General features: G+C 35.8%; 1 long non-coding RNA gene across 2 annotated transcripts in view; it reads right to left on the bottom strand.

Moving 5' to 3' along the window:
• LOC128249585 (uncharacterized) overlaps positions 1-5,538 on the bottom strand; it is a 7,904-nt gene extending 2,366 nt beyond the window's left edge. Inside the window, exons 1-2 of one of the 2 annotated variants that reach the window (XR_008265686.1) lie at positions 5,475-5,538; positions 2,918-3,092 (exon numbers count right to left, since the gene is read on the bottom strand). This is a non-coding gene — a long non-coding RNA (uncharacterized LOC128249585). Of the gene's footprint in view, positions 1-2,917; positions 3,093-4,829; positions 5,044-5,474 lie in introns of those variants that run through there. The other variant, XR_008265687.1, reaches the window with a different exon arrangement.

Raw genomic sequence — 5,538 nt, 5'->3', positions numbered from 1 at the left:
TTCAGTTTCCATCCAGCAAATCTACTCAGGGCTATTGCAGAAGACACTTGTGCAAGCTGTTATACAATGGGACAAAACCTAAGACCACATGGTTTCAAGTTCAGTCCTACTGTGCAGCACTTTAGGCAAGCCTCTTTCTCTGTCTGTCTGTCTGCCTCTCTTTCTCTCTCTCTCTCTCTCTCTTCTCTCTCTCTTCTCTCTCTCTCTCTCTCTCTCTCTCTCTCTCTTTCTCTTAATGCACATTCTTCTACTATTAACAGAACTCTACAATATCCTGTTGTTTCCTTTACTTAGAACTACAATGCTCCATGTAAACCTTTAACAATAAACTCAGATCAGGAACAGAAAAAGAAAAATTACTATTATTTTTCATTGGATCCTTTCATTGTCGCTAATTTAATCCTATTGTCAACCATTCTACAACCCCATACACCCTACATGTACTCTTTCTCATTCTAAGCACCCTGCTTCTCTCTTGAAGCTTCGGCAGGCAAGAAGCAGGATAACACTTAAGTTTGGAATTGAATAGTTTGGCTTTGTAAAATGTGCTGGTACTAGGAATGGTATTTTTTTGTATTGAGAAACTACTACTTTGTAAAGTGGTTGGCATTAGGAAGGGTATCCAGTCATAAAACCATGCCAAAGCAGACAGTGGAGCTTGGTACAGTCTCCAGGGTGACCAGCTTTGTCAAACTGTTGAACCCATGCCAACATGGAAGACAGACGTTAAATGATGATGGTGATGATGATGATAATGATGATGATGATGATGATGAACCTCAATGAGACCATACTGAATGTTTCACTCTATGATGTATTCCAATCCAAAATCTATTATTCATATTCAAAAAATAATGTAATAATCTAAAATATTACAAGCAATATATCTTCCTAACAAGACATTTAAATTACAAACCTTCTATAAACTCTTTTATAAGTCTCACTCATTCTCATCCACCCAACTGATCAAAGAAGAACTTCGTTGATTAAAGACTTTATGATCCTTTTCTTTTTTCTGTTCTTTTTCTTCACTTGCCGTGTCTGGCAAATGGGGCAGAACTTCCAAGATCAGTGAGATTCTATGAGACTAATGAGACTGGTGCCATTAATGTTTCCCTTGAACTTTTGTGAATCAACATCTGGAAGAAAAACTCAAACAAGGGAGTATGCCAAACAGTTGACTTTCTAGGATTGGGGTCTGACTGAGCTAGAATAGAAGACGCTTACCAAAGGTGCTACACAATGAGTCTGAAGCCCAGACTTTGTGGATGTAAAGTGACAAGAAATATTCTGATAGACAATTCTCTCTACTTAACCTTGAATCTACCTGCCAACTCCTTTCTGTTAACCAGTAAACCAATTATCATATTTTACCTCTGATTTCTTCAATGTCTCATTCTTAAAATTCCTCCAATGACCCAGGGCAGTCCATTCTAGCCTTAACTGCATATTGCAACTTCTCTCTCTCTCTGAAAATCATCATTCTCAGTAACTCTACTTGGTCCCCAAACTTCTCCCACACCAATAGAGGACAAAATATTTGCCTAGTCTCCACAGACAGCTGAGTCTGAAAAATCTTCACCTCTCTCTCATCTCTAAACTTACCCATCTCTATTTTTCTCTTTTTTTCTCTCAGATTTTCTGATCTCTGTAGAATCAAGGCTACATATGTCACTTTAAATCTAGAATAATACACTTTCATTTTGAACAATTGTTGTCCGTCTACATCGCATAATACATCTGGGATAGAACAGTTGTTCCACAAACACACACATTTTAAATGTTCTAAAACATTTTTAAAATCTAGGCCATCCAACTGATTAGCCAAACCTGCAATTTGTAGCATGTTGCTGTTACTGGTCCTCCATAAGCAGGATATGAATTCCCCCTGCAATATCTCTTATTCTATGTCAGTGATTTCTGTCCATGTCAGCAAGTATCATATCACCAGCTCCTGCATTACTTCTTATTCATCCAATGAGAAAAACTATAAATGGATACTTAATTTACTAGAAATAGCAGCCAAATCTCCCTGAAATCACACAACACTGTTCTAGAAAATAACACATTGGACAATAAGTTCCATGGTTCCCTGCACATACAAAAGAGAAGGGATAGCCAAGGTTCATCATAAATCATTTAACATCTGTTTTCCATGCTGGCATGGGTTTGACAACTTGACAAGAGCTAACCAGCCGGAGGACTGCATCAAGTTCCAGTGTCTGCTTTGGCATTGTTTCTAAGGCTGGACACCTTTGCTAAAGTCAACCACTTTACAGAGTGTACTGCTTACTCTTTTAGTAGAAAGTGGGTTATACATCTTTAGATTGTATACCTGACTTTCTACTAAAGTGGACTTTCTACTATAAAATTGAAGAAATTGACGGAACGCTGAACTCCAGATTAAACAACTTAAACAACATTTATTTACTTGGTAAAACATACAAATCTTTAGTTATACATCTTTAGAGGTGAGAATAACGAGCTGTCGAGTATAAGACCGAAAGATGTAGAGACAGCTTTAAACACACGTCCTTGCTCAATCGCTGGCCAGCGTGAAAAAGAATGAATTGAGCGGGGAAACGCTTGCTTTATTAATTCTACGCATGCGTAAGACTACGCATGCGCAGGCATTACTACACTCTTTATGTGGCACCAGCACTTGTGAGGTTACCAAGTAACTTACAAGACAAAGCAAAATGTCCTTAACAATCTCTTCTTAAACTAATGAGGAAGCCTCCATATATTCACTCAGCTTACTAGAAATAGCAGCCAATTTCTACCCACCCACACTCCCAGTTCTTCTCTCCCCACTCATTTCTATTTACCTTGTACTTGGGGAGTGGAGTCCACCTGACACCATATCACCACTATTTTTATCTCTTTCCAACTCCATCCCAATCACTCTCATTCTTACCTTCCTTCTATAATTTGTGTAACCATGTAGCTTCCCTACATCAAGAAACCTTTACTCTTCTGGCATCTTCAGTTTCATTTCAAGCTCTCATCTCATAGCAAAAAGGCACCTCCGTCTCCATTCAGTTGAAAGTGATCTTCATCTTGTGAGCTGAATTGAGATCTCATCCGTGTTGCTGCAACAGAAAAAAAAAAAGAAAGCTTCCATTACTCTCTGTAGAGTGGTTAGTGTTAGGAATGTCATCCAACCATGCCAAAGCAGACACTGGAGCATGATGCAGCCCCTGGAATATCAAATCTTGTCAAAACATCTAACTCATGCCAGCAAACAAGATGGATATTAAAAGATGATAATGATAGTAGCAGCAATACTGATAGTAGTAATGATGGTGGTGGTGATAATGATGATGTCCAAAAGAGAACCATCTGTCTGATTGCCAAACATTAATTTGCCAACACACTGATATTCCTTCTAATATTTTGTTGTCAGTAAGGCGGTGAGCAAATAGAATAGCTAGCACGCAGGGCAAAATGCTTAGTGGCATTTCATTTGCCTTTATGTCCTGAGTTCAAATTCTGTCAAGGCTGACTTTGCCTTTCCCCCTTCCAGGGTTGATAAAATAAATACCAGTTGAAAACTGGCAGTCAATGTAATCAGCTTACCATCTACCCCAAAATTGCTGGCCTTGTGCCAAAATTTGAAACCAATATTTTGCTGTCAGTGTATACTATAATTTTGTGTTGTGTAAACATGTTTCAGTAACAAAAGAATATGTGACACTTAATGGCTATATTTGACACCAAATAAGTATAATAATTAATTACTATATTTCAGATAATTATTCTTTCATGTACACATTATTAATTTCTTGCATACAAATTACATTTATCTGCTATTTGCAGAATGTGTATACACACACACACACACACAAGTTAGAGATAACTATGTAACACACAACAGACTTTTTTCCCATGCAGTCTGCTCCTCGTTCTGTCAATTCCACTGCTAACTTCCCCTGTTCCTCTGAAGTAACTAGTTGTGTGCCACATTGTTGACTCACTCACCAACATCCTATATTCCTCTAAACTAGTTAGCAAAGTGCTCATTAATAAAGAGACCCACAAATGCACTACAGACTATCCTATACATACACTGTCTCCTATTCTTCAACTACATTATCCTCTGCTCTTCAGGTCCTACCTGACGTCTTTCTAACTTTCATCCTACTCTCATCCATCAACCAGTCTTCTCCCAATTCAACTATCGAACCTTTGGAACTCCATTCCAACTTGCATTTTCCCTGCATTTTTTTTTAACTTACTGTTAAGAGAAAACTGAATCAATTTCATATTTCTGCCAATCTTGTGGAAATCTAACTTCTGACAATATTAATTTTTATCAGAGAATTTGACCATTCATTAAATCTTTACTTTAGAAAATGAAATAATTTTGTTTCAGAAAATATTTTTGTGGGAAAGAATAAAATTTCTATTGAATTTATTATATTAAATTTTAGGTAAACAACATGAGAGGAAAAAAGCTTACATGGGTAAGGTCATAGAAAAAATCAAAACAACCATAAAGAAAAAAAATTGGAAAAAGTATAAAAGAAATAAGCCACAGAAAATCACTGAAAAGTCACAGGAAAGTCTAAAATGTCTTTTGATAAGTCATTGAAAAAAGTTACAGGAAAGATAAAATCCGGAAAAAAAAATTAACTGGAAAAACTTATCCCATGATATTGTTACATTACATACACACACGCACGTGCGTCTACACACTCTCATACGCACACATAGACATATATACTGTGATCTTCTCCACTCCACCCCAGTTGCAAATGTAATTGAGTTATCATTTTGTCCGAAGTCAAATATATCTTAAAATATCATTTATTTACTTTATTACTTACGGTATTTAAATGAAGTGTAGCATTTTTACCCTGTTATTTCCACTCCCATTAAAGGCAATCGTACTTTGGTGGAATTAAAATTTAATGGTTTCAAATATTGGTGAAAAGCTAGCAATACCAAAGGAGCGAGTCAGTCAATTACATCGACCTCAGTGCTCAACTGGTACTTATTTTTTTCGCCCCTGAAAGAATGAAAGGCAAAGTGCGATCTCGACGTAATTTGAACCCAGATCAATAAAATTCAATATTCTTAGACATTTATTTAAACTCTGCTCTTCCTGCCAATTGCCGGTCTTTACTGAGTAACTGAAAAAATTGCTAAAAAAAATAAGGCCTCATTGTCCTATTTTGAATAAAAATATTGCTTTGAACAATTTTACCCGCTTTATTTTCATTATATATATCAGAATGTGATATCTTGTTGTCTATCAAACTTTGAAAATTTAATTTGCTTTGGAATCGTGCTTTCAGAATCAAAAAATTAAGGGAGAATTTTTAAAAACACTTTTTTTTAATGTTACAATTTAGTTATAGAGTGTTAATAATTTGATACAACTAAATAACTAAATTTCCGAATATAAAGGAATTGTTTTATATTATCTGAAATAAAATTCTAAAAAAAAAAAAAAAAACCCTCACAAATACCTTTTAAATGCTTCCCTTGAAGTAGTTATTGATAAAGAAATTAATTTAAAGTCAGAGAGAAAGG

The sequence above is a fragment of the Octopus bimaculoides genome, chromosome 16 (genome assembly GCF_001194135.2).
Source record: "Octopus bimaculoides isolate UCB-OBI-ISO-001 chromosome 16, ASM119413v2, whole genome shotgun sequence".
Taxonomy (NCBI): domain Eukaryota; kingdom Metazoa; phylum Mollusca; class Cephalopoda; order Octopoda; family Octopodidae; genus Octopus; species Octopus bimaculoides.
The sequence above is the reverse complement of the archived record's forward strand: the minus strand, read 5'-3'. Positions and strand labels throughout refer to the sequence as shown.